Below are 15,161 nucleotides of genomic sequence, written 5' to 3'. Positions count from 1 at the left end.
CAGAGCCATAGTAACAAAAACAGTATGGTATTGGCCCCAAAGTGGATATGTATAGACCCAGGGGTACAGAACAGAAGAAACAGAGACAACCCCACATAAATACAGTTATCTCATACTTGACAAAGGTGCCAAAAACATATACATTGGAGAAAAGATAGACTGTAAAACAATTGGTGCTGGGAAAACTGGAAATCCATATATAGCGAAATGAAATTAAACCCCTCTCTCTCACCTGCACGAATTTCAACTCAAAGTGGATTAAAGACTTAGGCACTAGAACAGAGATCCTGCGCTTAATTGAAGAAAATTAGGCCCAAGTCAGCATAGTGTTGGCTTAGAATGACTTCCTTAACAAGATTCCTAAAGTGAAAGAAGTAGTATCTAGAATCAATAAATGGTATGTAATCAAACTAAAAAGGTTTCTTCACAGCAAAGGAAACAATCAATGTGAAGAGAGAGCCTACATAATGGGAGAAAATCTTTACCACATGTACCTCAGAGCATTAATCTCAAGGATATATAAAGAACTTAAAAAACTCAACACTAAAAAAACAAATAGTACAATTAATAAATGGGCTAAGGAACTGAACAGCTACTTCACAGAAGAAGAAATACAATGGATGAACAGATACATGAAAAAAATGTTCAACATCTCTAGCAATCAGAGAAATGCAAATTAAAACTACACTGAGATTCCATCTCTCCAGTCAGAATGGTAATAATCCGGAATATAAGCAACATTAAATATTGGTGAGGATGTGGGGGAAAAGGTACACTCATAATTGCTGGTGGGACTGCAAGTTGGTGCAGCCACTGTGGAAAGCAATATGGAGATTCTTCAGAAATCTTGGAATGGAACCACCATTTGGCCCAGTTATCCCACTTCTCAAAGGACGTAAAATTAGCTTAGTATAGTGACACAGCCACATCAATGTTTATAGCAGCTCAGTTCACAACAGCTAAGCTATGGAACTAACCTAGGTATCCTTCAGCAAATGAATGGATTAAGAAAATGTGTATGTACATAATGGAACATGACTCAACCTTAAAGAAGAATGAAATTATGGCATTTGTCAATAAATGGATGGAACTGGTGGAGAATACTATGCAAAGGGAAATAAGCCTATCCCTATAAACTGATATGTGGATGCTAATTCACAATGGGAGAGGGAGAATAGAGGTACTTTAGATTAGACAACGAGGAGGGAAGGGAGGGAAGGAACATGGGGGTAGGAATGATAATAGAATGAGTTGGACGTTATTACCCTATGTGCATATATGATTACAATGACCTGTGTAACTGTATATCCTGTACAACCAGAAGAATGAGAAGTTGTATTCCATTTATGTATGATGTGTCAATGCAGTCTACTGTCATGCATAACTAATTAGAACAAGTTTTTAAAAAATTTAAAAAAAATACCATCACCAGAGTGATTACTCAGAGTAGATAAATCTTTACATTTTATTATATTTGTGCCATCCCTCACTTTTAAATAGTTGTATGGTTTCTATTATTATCAAAGCATGTAGCCCTCATACACACTGTCAGCATTCCCAAATGTTTAATCTGCATAACCCCTATTTAGTCATGGTATTATATATACTAAGTGGCCCCAGGAGCTCATATGTCTAATCATTTTCAATGTCAGCTTGTTCTTTAAGTCTTTAGAAAGAGTTCATGGGAGGGCTAGGAATATAGCTCAGTTGGTAAAGCGCTTGTCTAGCATGTGTGAAGCCCTGTGTTTAATCCCCAGCACCACAAAAAAAGGAAAAAAAGTGTTCATGGTAATAGTATTCCTTAAGTTTCTTACATGTTAATAAGTTTGTGCTCTTTATATTTAAAAGTCAGTTTTACTGAATATAGATTTTTTTTTTTTAGAAAGAGAGAAATTTTTTAATATTTATTTTTTAGTTTTCGGCGGACACAACATCCTTGTTTGTATGTGGTGTTGAGGATCAAACCCGGGCTGCATGCATGCCAGGCGAGTGCGCTACCGCTTGAGCCCTGGATATAGAATTCTTGCTTATTCATTTCTTAAGTATCTTAAATATGTTTGACTTATTTTTTCCCCCTTTTTAACATGACACAAAGCAGTCTAATGTAATTAGATGGCAGTCTAATTTTCTTGCCCTTGTTATTTGCTTGTATTGCCTAAAGCCCAGAGGGTTTTTTTCCAGCCATAAGATCAGTAATTTTATATATCCTGATGTTGTTTTTATATTGTGTTCTCAGGTATATTGTTTTCTTTTAATGTTTAGTTGATTTTTTCTTTAATGCAGGAAAGTTTCCTTGAATTATAATTTTTAATAGTTGTTCTGATCCCTTGCTTTGGTTTTCAGAGTTCTGTTCTCAATGTTGCATATTTCCTACAAGTCTTTAAAATTTTTTTCTAAAAAAGAAATTAGAGTATAAATTACATATAGTAAAACTCACTGTTATACAATTCTTTTTCAAACATGCATTGTTTAACCACCAACCACCACCACAGTTATAATATGGAGGAGCATTGTCATTATTTCCCAGAATTTCCCTGTGTTACTTTGTTGTCAGACATTTCCCCCTACTCTCAACTCTCAGAACCACTGGTTTTAATTTTATTTTTTTGGAGAAGCAGTTTTACTTTCATAGTAAAATTGAGGGGCAAGTATAGAGTTTCCATAAACCCCTTACCTCTACACTGGTCTCTCCCACTGTATGTGTACCAGTGATACATTTGTTACAACTGATGAACCTACATTGACACATCATCATCCAAAATCCATACTTTTTGTTAGGGTACCTTTTGTGTTCCGCATTCTGTGAGTTTTAACAAGTCTTTAACGGCATGGATCCACCATTATATAGTACACAGTAATTAATTTCTCTGCCCTAAAAATTCCTTTTGTTCCCACTATTTATTTTTCCTGTTCCCAAGCCCCTGGCAAACACTGATGTTTTTACTGATTCCCTAGTTTTGCCTTTTCCAAAATGTGGTATAGTTGGAATCGTTTCAGTTAATAATATACATTTAAGGTTTCCTTGTGTTTTTCCATGGCCTAATAGCCCATTTCTTTTTAGCACTGAATAATACCCTAACGTCCGGATATACCAGTTTATTGCTTGCTTACTTACTGAAGAACTTATGTTATTTAAAAAGTTTTGACAGTTTTGAGTAAAAAGCTGCCGTCAACATCCTTGTGTAGATTTCTGTGTACATGTAAGTTTTCAACTCTTTTAAGCAAGTACTAAGCAGGCATGATGGCTGGATCTTATGCTGAGAGTTATGTTTAGTTTTATCAGAAACTGTCAAACTTTCTTCTGAAGTGGATATATGCCATTTTGTATTCCCAGCGGCAGCGAATGAGAGTTTCTCTTGCTCTACAGTCTCCTGATAATTTGGTGGTGTTGTGTTTTTTTGCCATCCTGATAGGGTATAGGAATTCGGGGAGCTGAAACTCCAAATCTTGGTTCTTATGTTTCAATGAAAAAGTTTAAAGCTATATACCAAAAGTCATGTAAGCGAACTTTATTATAAGTTTAAGTAAAGTAAAAGCAAAGTGAGGCTTAAGCAGAAAGAGAGAGAGAGAGAGAGAGAGAGAGAGAACACAATAGAGAGAACGCGGGCATGCGAGAGTGCTGTTCCTGAATTGAGAATAACAAAGGAGACAATGATGTCTCCAAGTTTATTGCTGTTTGATGTTTACCAAGAGAACTGGGGATCACCTTCTGTACACTTTGCCAATCAGGTGTTCACCGCCTCCTTCACTTGGGGTTATGGAGTTTTTGACCTTAGTTGGTTTTCTCTGGAACTGTCATGGTGACCATCCTATTTGGGGCGGGGGGGGGGGGGGGGCTTCATCTACAAGTCAACCCCATGTTAATGTGGGCACTGGGGTCAGTAGCTGGTCAGAAGTTATCTTAATGCACCTGTCATACTAAAGGAATCTTCCTTCCCAGACAAATGGAACACTTATAATAGCTATACACTTATAGCTCACTGGACCCTGTCAAGAGTTAGTCCATTAATCCTTTTCTCTTAACATATTCCCAACAACTCCCTTGCTTTGTTTGTTTTCTACAAATTAACTACCACCCTTTGCTTTCTTGCATACTTTGGAAGTAGTTTAAAGAAAATCCTAAAGTAATTTAAAGAACACTTGTGACCTTGCTTGTATTTTCACTGCTAATTGCTAGCTACTACCTAACAGTGTGATGTTTCTTTGTTTTTAACTTATAGTTGACTAATGACATTGCATATGCTAATTTACTATTAATATATCTTCTTTGATGGGGCATCTTTTCAGATCTTTTTTTTTCATTTTTATTTTTTTATTGTTGAGTTTTAAGAGATCTCTGAATATTTTGGCTAATAGTTCTTTTTCAGATATATCTTTTTGTTTTTATTTTTCCCTATGGCGCTAGGGATTGAATTCTGTAAAGCATCCCCTGGTCCTGATGTGTTCCTTTGCAAATATTTTCTCCTGGTCTTTGGCTTGTCTTCTCATTCTCTTGACAGTGCTGGGGAGAAATTTTTAATTTAAATGAGATTTTGATTAAGATTACATTGAATCTATTAATGTTGGGAAGAAATGACATCTTGACAATGTTGAGTTGTCTTGTATACAATCTAGTGTCCTCATATATCTTGTAGCTGTAGCTTGATAGCTTGTATCTTTGAGTAGTTTAAAGATATCCCTTATGCCTCTAATCCCAACAGCTCAGGAGGCTGAGGCACGAGGATCAAGTTCAAAGGCAGCCTAAGCAAAAGCGAGGTGCTGAGCAACTCAGTGAGATTCTGTTTCTAAATTAAAAAGTACAAAATAGGGCTGGTGATATGGCTCAGTGGTCCAGTGTCCCTGAGTTAATCCCTGGTTACCCCCTGCCCAACACACACAAAGATATTCCTTTGCTGTCTTTTGTTTACATTGATTCCAGTACTGTCAGTACTCATTCCTATCCCTGTTTCTTTTTATGTATGCCCATTTTCTGAAGTTAATCAGTGTAAGTATGGTATGTCTTTGGCGTAGGGTTTATTTTTTCATTTGTAGGTTGGTATTACATCATTTTTCTCTTTTTCATTGTATACCTGGTGATTTTTGTTTGGACATAGTACATTGTGAGTACTCATATCTTTATGAGTGCTGGATAATTTTTGTATTCTTCAACATATTTGTGAACTTTGTTCTCAGATACAGTTAAGTTATTGGGAAGCAGTTTGATTCACTTAAAGCTTATTAGGAATAGACGAATGGATAAAAAAATGTGGCATTTATACACAATGGAGTATTACTCTGCATTAAAAAATGACAAAATCATAGAATTTACAGGGAAATGGATGGCATTAGAGCAGATTATGCTAAGTGAAGCTAGCCAATCCCTAAAAAACAAATGCCAAATGTCTTCTTTGATATAAGGAGAGTAACTAAGAACAGTGTAGGGACGAAGAACAGGAGAAGAAGATCAACATTTAACAGGGATGAGAGGTGGGAGGGAAAGGGAGAGAGAAGGAAAATTACATGGTAATGGAAGGAGACCCTCAGGGTTATACAGTGGAGGAGGTAGAGAGAGAGGAGGGGAGGGGAGGGGAGAGGTGGGGAGGGGGGAGGGTGGAGGATGGGAAAGGCAGTGGAGCACAACAGACACTAGTATGGCAATTTGTAAATCAATGGATGTGTAACTGATGTGATTCTGCAATCTGTGTATGGGGTGAAGGTGGGAGTTCATAACCCACTTGAATCAAAGTGTGGAATATGATATGTCAAGAAATTTGTAATGTTTTGAACAACCCACAATAAAAAATTAAAAAAAAAAAAAAAAAGCTTATTAGGATCTTCCTGAAGACCCTGATTTAAAAGGTTTTCTACTCTGATATAAATACAGACAATTCCTTGTGATCCCCAAGGATTGTTTCCTCTACTCTTCTCAGTTTGTCCATGCTTCCCCATCCCTAGCCTCAGGTTATTCCTCATATGCATTTGCTGGATACTGAGTCTCAGCCAAAGTGGGGTGGGGAGGAGTCTTTTTCAGATCTTTCGTTGTCTTCTGCACTCTGTCCTGTAAACTCCAACTACCTTGACCTCTCCAGACGCTCAATTTTATTCCCTCAATTTATATGGACCACCAGCCTGCATGGGTTCTGTACCTCGGCACATTTTCATGAAATATTTAGCTGAAATAGTGATAAGGGCTCATTTTCCCCCCATCAGTAACTGATGTCCTGTGTTGCCTAGTGTCTAATGTCTGAAAATGATTTTTAAAATACATTTTGTCTTAATTTTTTTTAAAGTTGTTTTAGGTGTGAGTAAATCTGATCCTGCTTCTCTCTTGGCTGAAAATAAGACATGCCATAGTTTTTTAATGACTTCAATATCTTATTTTCCTTTGGGTTTTGTCTGTTGTTTCTCTTTTTCTTCTGGCTTTTCGTCCTTCAGTTTGGTTATTTTATTGAGTGTTGGCATTCTCTTCCTTAAGGAGTAAATTTACTTATGTGTTTTCCAAGTAGTTGTGGTAGGGATGGTTGACCTTACTCTAGTCAGGATTCATCTGATTTGAACCAGGTTGTGAGCATTGTCTTATTGCTGGATCACCCGTTTGATAGCTGCCAACTGAAATCTTGTTGTTTAACAGTGTTTTTTCTTCCAGGTTATATATAACAACCAAAAGTTCTGGTCTCTCAGTCCCTGCTTTTAGCTGTTATTATGATTTTGCATCTTTAGAGGTAAAGTCTTGGGAAGTATCCTACTTAATACTACCTCTCTGTGTTTCCCTTCTCTACAGGTTCTTTGTTTATCATGTCTTTATTGTCTTTGTAGTTCTCCAGTGCTTTCAAACTTGTGTTTTTGTGTTTTTTTTAATACAGTTTTTCTTTCTCCCAGTGGGATGGTTGGTCAGCACCAGACAGCTCTTGTTTTGGTAATCTGAAACAGATGCGTGCACTTTAAAATTCTGCCTGAAGATATGAAGATACCAAATAACTCTTATGTTCCTTTTTTTTTTTTAAATTATTTTTTAGTTTTAGGTGGACACAATATCTTTATTTTATTTTTATGTGATGTTGAGGATCGAATCCAGCTCCCTGCGCATGCCAGCCGAGCGCGCTACTGCTTGAGCCACATCCCCAACCCTTATGTTCCTTTTTAAAAATATTTATTTATTTATCTTAGTTGTAGTTGGACACAATACCTTTATTTTATTTATTTATTTTTATGTGGTGCTGAAGATCAAACCCAGCACCTCGTGCGTGCTAGGTGAATTGTCTACCGCTGAGCCACAACCCCAGCCCCTTATGTTCTTTTTCTTTTGTTTAGTTGTGTGGGGCCTCACTGTGGTTGCTCTCAAGGGCTATACTTGTTCTAGGCCTTTGCAGTGGCAGCCTATGGCAGGGAGAAATATACTAACTCAGGAAGCTTCAAGAAACTGGGGCTGAACATCTAAAAGATCTTTGGTGTTTTTTTCTTTTTGTTCTTTGTGGTATTGGGGATTGAATTCAGTGGTGCTCTACTGCTGAGCTAGGCCTGTAAGATTTTTGAACCAGATGCCTATGCTGTATGCCATACATTAGCTTTTGTACTTCGTGACATTCTCCAGCATTTTGAAGACTTGAGCTTACTGAGAAAGTTAGTTCTATTCAGACTCATTTTTCTCTGGAGATTGATAGACCATGTCTCTCAAATTCTAGATCAAAGTTTTCTGTTTTTTTTTTTTTTAAGAAAATATTAGCCAAGGATGGTGGTACATACCTGCAATCCCAGTGAATCAGAAGGATCACAAGTTTTGCACAACTTGGCAAAACTCTGTCTCAAAATAAGAAGGATTGAGGATGTAGCTCAGTGGCAAATTGTTCCTGGATTCAACTCTAGTTGAAAAAAAAAAAAAAAAAGATTGATTATATGGCCAGGCATAGTAGCACACTCCTGCAAATCCCAGTGATTTAGGAGTCTGAGCAGGAAGGTCTCAAGTTCAAGGCCAGAGTCCACAATTTAGCAAGACTCTGGCTCACATTTTAAAAAGGACTGGGGATGTAGCCAGTGATAAAGTGGCCCCAAGATCAATCCCTCGTATCACAAAGAAAATACTGTAGGTAGCTCATTTTGATAATTAAGATAAGTATAACTCAAGAATCAGGTAGTTTTCATGATGTTACCAGTTTGTGCAGCTGCCTGTACTCTGTATAATAACTGATTTATGGAAATTCAAAGTGGGGATAGGTGACTGAAGGAAACCCAAGTATAGGCAGCAGATACTGAATGGGAGTTCTGAAGCCATCACTTATTCATTTGTATATTCTGAAATTGCTGATGCAGTAAGTGATAAAACAAAGATTTCAAGAATCTCACAGATTGTAGGAGGAGATTCTTATACAAAGGTATTTATACAACTATGACAAATACAGAACAGAAATGTTTGGACTATTACCTTTTTCTTAAGAAGGTCTTAATCAGCCTGCTGGGATCAGGGAAAGCATCCTAGAATAGCTCACTACTGAGATAATGATATTAACCAAGTGAATAAAACTATGACAAATACAGAACAGAAATGTTTGGACTATTACCTTTTTCTTAAGAAGGTCTTAATCAGCCTGCTGGGATCAGGGAAAGCATCCTAGAATAGCTCACTACTGAGATAATGATATTAGCCAAGTGAAACTGAGGTTAAGGGCATTTCAGGATATGGATACGTGAAAATATAAAAAGAATATGCCTCTCAGCATACATGTGCATGTGTATATGCGTACATATAATTTTTAAGGGTTTTTTTGCATCCCTTCAGAGTTCCTTTGTGCAAGCACAAATGCAAATGTAAATTCCACATCTCATTTTTAGTATAAAATTAGTATATTTATGTACTTTTATACTCTTTTTTCACTTAACATTATTTTAGATTAATTTCAATGATACTTTTTGATTATCATTCTGGCAGTGCTTTAGTAGATTATTTGTATCTTTCCTATATGAGTCAAAGGGAGTGTGCATTTATAATTTTGACATGTTATATTTGGCTGGTTTTTATATATAATGAAATTCAGAATTTAGTGCTTGCCATTATGATGATCATGTTAGTTTATAAATTAAGATGATTTGTCCATTTTTTTCTTTTTTAAAATCCCTCAATCTAATATGTTTATTACATGTAATTATATGTATCCATAGGAATTATACCCCTTTGTGTTGTTATATTTTAAATAAGGTATTTTTTTTCCTCTTCAGTACTGGGGGTTAAATCTATTTTTCTTACACATGCTAGGCAAACACTTTACCACTTAACTATATCCCTAGCCTTTTTGTTTTGATGTAGGATCTCCTAAATTGCCCAGTCTGCCTTTGAACTTGGGATCCTCTTGCCTGTTCCTTCCTAAATGCTAGGACTACATCCAGGGAATCGACCATACCTTACCGTTATGCTCATTTACTTTGAACATAATATTTTCTTTTGTCTTTATCCTAATACTCTTAGTCTGTTTTCTGTTGCTGTAACAAAATATCTCAGAATTATATAATTTATAAAGAAAAGGTTTTTTGACTTATAGTTCTCTAGGCTGAGTAGTCCAAGAATGTGGTACCGGCATCTGCTTGGCTTCTGGTCATGGCCTTCCTGCTGCATTGTATCATGACATAGGCCTTCATACATATGAAGCCATCAGTCCTATTATGGAAACCCCACCCTAATGATTATAATCCTAATTACTTCCCAAAGACCCCACCTTCAAATAGCATCAGTATATAGATTTGAGGATTAAGTTTTCAACCTTTAAAATTTGGGGACACAGAAAGCATAGCACTTAAATTTACTGTTTCCATTCTCAAGTTCTAGGATTATTTTTAGTTCTAAACTTTCCTTACTTAAATCAGATGTGTTCAATTTGAACAATCTGTACTCTTGTATTGAAGTTAGAACAGTTCCTTCTCACCTTAGTTCCTTTAGGATTGAAACTTCCATTTATTAACTCATATGCTTTGATGCATTCATTAATTGTGTTTCTTTCTTCATTGACTTTACTGTTTTTAATTTAAGCATTATTCTGGTATTTACTCTGTCAGATGTTCTCTCCAGTGCCCTGGGTGTAATTTAATCTGGTCTCTTTTTTCCTCTTAATCTAATTTGCAAATCTCATGACACAAGTCTTCCTTTCATGAGGTTGCAGTTTCCATTGCTTGTAGCAATTGTGACTTAGGAGAAGTTCAAATTATCATCTTTCCCAGTTATAGTTCATTCTCCTTTTTTTGCAAGTAATTATGTTATATAAAGTTACTGTGAATACTGAATGAGTGAAAAATGAACCATTACTCCCAGTGGAAATATGGGGTTTAAGTTCCTGTGAGTCAGTGGTCATATTAACTGATCAATACTATACTTGTTTTGTTTCTTTTATGTTTACAGGCCCCTTTTTGATAGATATTAATAGATTTATTAGTATTAAACAGCAGCCAATAGCAGTGTCATTCATCTGAACAAAGTTTATTTAACACCTGTATTTTCTCAGTAAGTTACATCACAACCCTCTTGTGCTTTTGAACCTTAACAGTTCACCACTCTGCTTGGGGATATTTTAAATAGCAAAATTACCAACAAAAAAATATAAAATGCAAAAAAAAAAAAAAAGCATTTATTACACTACAGAAAGGACACTTGTTTGCAGTACAAGACTTGAAACGAGGAACTGTCAACTGGTTAAACCTCATCTGGGAACATGTGCATTGGACAACGTTTTCTTTTTTTTTTTTTTAATCTCTGAATGACTGATTTGGAAGTTACAAATTCGTTTGAAGGAGTAGTATGGTTTTCAAGTATAGAATTGGCACATAACGACAATCAGCTATGATTCTTCTGTTTCTTCCAAAATGTCACTGCTTTAGATGTCTAGATATTCTTTCTTTTTTTCTAAATCTATAAATGTATATATTAGTTACTGTGATTTCTTGGTAGGCACACTAATTAAACCTTTTAGGGTTTGCTAATCACCTTCTGATTTCAGGAAACACTAATTAGATTCTTCTTGTCTCTTTGGTATTTAACATTAAAGGATTCTGGAAACTTTAGAATGAAATCACTTATTAATATAGGGCTCTTAATGTAGGCCAGGATAATCTCAGTCTTTCTCAAGTCCCTAAACTGCTTAAAAGCGAATGCAGGTCTGAGGTTGTGGCTCAGTGGTAGAGCACTCACCTAGCATGTGCGAGGCGCTGGGTTCAATCCTCAGCACCACATAAAAATAAATAAATAAAGGTATAAGAAATTATACATAAAAAAAAAGTGAATGCAAATTTTTGGATGCTTAGGAATATAGTCATGTGCCCTTTAGGGACATTTTGGACAACACATATGATGAAGGCTCCATAAGATTGTATTGCCTAGTGATATCATAGCCTTCTTAGTTTGTGTAAGTATAATTTGTGATGTTTATACAAAGACAAAACCACGTAACAATCAATTTCTCAAAACATTCCCATTTTTAAGCAACACATGGCTGTATGTACACTTTTATGGGGAAGAAATCAATGGATAGCATCAGATTATAAAAAGACTTTTGCTTATTGTCTTTCCCAGGAAATTAGGAAACTTAATTTCTTAGTTCTGTCAGTAGAGATTTATCTTTCTCTAATATGTTACATTCTTTTACTTTTGTACCTTGATCTTTTAAGTTATGATATCATTTTACTGGAGTACTATGTTTTAAAATTTTATTTTGCTTCTCTTATTGTATCTTTCACATTGATACACCTAACTATGTCATTCCAAAAGATAATGGCTACAGAATATTGTATAAATGTTTCATAAATAGATCTTATTACTGATCATTTATATAATTTCTAATTTTCCCCTCTACCAGCAGCATATATATTAACATACTTGAGCAAGTATTTTTGTAAGGTAAATCACAATGTAACAGTCATTTACATTTTATTAGGTATTACAAGTAATCTAGAGATAATTTAAATTAGAAGGGAGGATGTTCCTACGTTATATGCAAATATTGTGCTGTTTTATATAAGGGACTTAAGATATCCACGGATTTTGGTATCTGCAAGAGTCTGAAAACAGTTCTCCAAGAACACTGAAGGATGACATTTACTGTTTGAATCCTTGCCTCTTTTATTTCTGAAAATGCATGTTTTTTTCATTTGCCTAGCCCTGTGTCTTCCTTCCTGCTTGCCTTTCCATAATGAATATGTCTTTTTCTTCCTTAGTCTTTTCATTATTACTTATAGTCTTTTTATTTTGCTATTTGCATAGGTAGAAATGAGTTTTTGTGGTTCTTCTGTTACTAAATTTTGAATGCCTTCCATTACATTACAGTGCTAGGGATTGAACCCATGGCCTCACACATGCAGGGCAAATATTCTGTCACTGAGCTCCAACCCACCCTTTCTTTTACTTAAGTTGCTTACCAGTTATTACTTGTTGTTTATCTTCTAGTTGCTGCCTTATTTATTTTCTTTTTTCCTTCATTATAGAGCTCACATAAAAAATCATGAGGACAGAGACATTGTTACCATTCTGTCCCAACACCAGTATGGTAAATACTGAAAAGTTAATTGAATTAATGAATGTTACCTTCTTGGCTCCCACATATGTTGATATGTCTGTCATATAGAAGTTTTAAATTTTAATGATTTCAAACTGATAATTATTTTCATTTTGGATCGTGGGATTTGAGTTACGCTTAGAAATATTCTCTTCCGTTAGTTATCTGTTTTGGTGTTTAGACTTATTCCATATTTTTCCCCCAGAGTGTGTTAGGGATCTGAGTCCTCCCTTGCTTCTTTCTTCTACCCCATGTATAATTTACTTATTTACACATGAAATCTGACATTTTTTTGTTTGTTTGCCACCCGCCCCCGCCCCCCCCCCCCCATCTTTCTAGTTCCTTTCTGGTTATCTTCTAGCTTTTTTTTTTTTTTTTAGTTTTGCTTTTTATTTATTTATTTTTTAAATTTACATGTATGATTTTACTTCAACATTCAAGGTAATCCTCTCCATAAACCCCATCCATAACTCAGAATTCAACCTAACACTACCCATATCCATGAGCCTTTTACAAAGAAATTATAATTATCACTTTGAATACCCATGTATATTTTTACACATATATTCCTATATATGTTTATATACATTCACACACACACACACACACAACCTCTCTTGGTAACCAAAATACTACATGTAAATTTTCATACATTTTTAGTTATATATTTATAACCTATATCTAAAACAAATTGTAAACATCCATCTCAACACAAAACTAACTATATAGAATTCCAGATACATATAAATAAATATTTTAACGTACATTTTACATATATATCCATATTGTATTTATATATTGATATAAACGTTCAAACCCTAACTCTAACCTTAACACTTTGTCACAACATAGTCCTGTCCCTACAACTGCAGCTCAACAGAAACGTCTACACATATAGACCAGATCACTTTACATGACTATACCTATATATTTGGGGATATAAATTTTTAAATTCAAACATAAAATCATTTCCATAGGCAAACCCTAAATTTAACACATAACATAAAAATACTGTGTAACTTTAAAATATCCATAGGTAAAATTATGTATATTTATAAACTTTCATATGTAATTTTAATTCTGTATTCATATTTATATGCATATATATTGGTATATGTATTCCAGTGGTAAACCTCACCATCAGCCTAGTCCCTAATTCAAAACTAAACCTAACCTACCCATAACTATCAGTCTTCTATATAAAAATTATTACTTTGAATACCCATATATATTTTTACATATATATTCCTTTATGTTTATGAAATGTATATGTATGTATTCTAATGCTAAACAAAAATCCTACCTATAAATTTTCATATATATTCAGTTACATATTCATAAAATACATCTAAACAACAATGTAAATATCCATCTCAAAAAAATTAACTATATGCAAATCCCTATACATTTGAATATTTTCACTTATATATTTATACTGTATTCATATATTTGGATAATAAAATTCAAAACCTAAACTAATGTTATCTTTCTACACTTACTCTCATACCTTACCTACCAATATACCTCACAGAAAACTTTATACATATAAACCATAAAGTTTACATGACTGTACCTATATATCTTCTACCTTTTTTGTGGAGATGTCATTTTGTCATTCTGGCAAATAGAATTGCCCTATGTAGGAAAACAATATACAAATTTATAGGTTTTTAAAATGAGCCTCCATAAATCCATAGAAGTTGTGTTTCTGTGTAGAGCCTTTGTTTGCTTCTGAAGTTATACTCTTCCCCTCTCTTTAAGTGTAAAGGACTAATGCATACCAAACATGGTAGGTACTCAGTAAATCATTTGCTAAAATATTAAATGCTTTACTCATATAAAATACTAGTTTACCTCCAATTATATGAACTGAAAATAAAGTGAATAAAGTTTGTTTTATAAATAGTCTATGCTGTAGTTTCCACTATAATTATAAGGTATTGGAAGGAAATATATTTTTGTGTCAAGGCAGATTTTACTATACAGCTTTACTGAGATATAGCTGACTTGCAAAAATCAACATACATGTAAATGAATAATGTGAAATATTTTGATCTATGCATACACCGGTGAAACCATCACCACAATCAAGAATGAACATCATTACTGAAAGTTTGGGGTCCTTCTCACTTCTCCCCCATTTTGTTCAATCTCCTTCCCCATTCCTATGCTACCATTTTGTTTTCTAAGTAGATTTGTTTGCATTTTGTAGAATTTTAATATAAATGACATCGTACACTATGGACTGACTTATTTTTTAGTCTGCTCTTATTCTATATACTTACTTTGAAGTCATCTATATTGTTGGTTTTCAGTAGTTCATTCTATTTTTTCTTTCTTGGGGGGTGGTTCTGGGGGGTTACTGGGGATTGAACTCAGGGCTACTCAACCACTGAGCCACATCCCCAGCCCTAACTTTTTGTATTTGAGAAGGGACTCACTGAATTGCTTAGCACCTCGCTTTTGCTGAGGCTGACTTTGAACTCAAAATCCTCGTGCCTCAGCCTTCTGAGCCGCTGGGATTATAGGCATGTGCCACCATGTCTTGGCAGTAGTTCTTTCTTTTTCTTGCTGAGTAATGTTATAGTGTATGGATATGCCAACATTTGGTTATCCATTCACCTGTTAAATGCATTTGGGTTATTCACTGTATTT

General features: G+C 34.8%; 1 protein-coding gene across 6 annotated transcripts in view; it reads left to right on the top strand.

Moving 5' to 3' along the window:
- Positions 1-15,161, top strand: part of Cnot6 (CCR4-NOT transcription complex subunit 6) — a 78,135-nt gene that overhangs the window by 30,744 nt on the left and 32,230 nt on the right. The window lies entirely within an intron of this gene.

This window comes from Marmota flaviventris, chromosome 5, assembly GCF_047511675.1.
Source record: "Marmota flaviventris isolate mMarFla1 chromosome 5, mMarFla1.hap1, whole genome shotgun sequence".
Taxonomy (NCBI): domain Eukaryota; kingdom Metazoa; phylum Chordata; class Mammalia; order Rodentia; family Sciuridae; genus Marmota; species Marmota flaviventris.
This window is presented reverse-complemented; position numbering and strand designations above follow the sequence as displayed.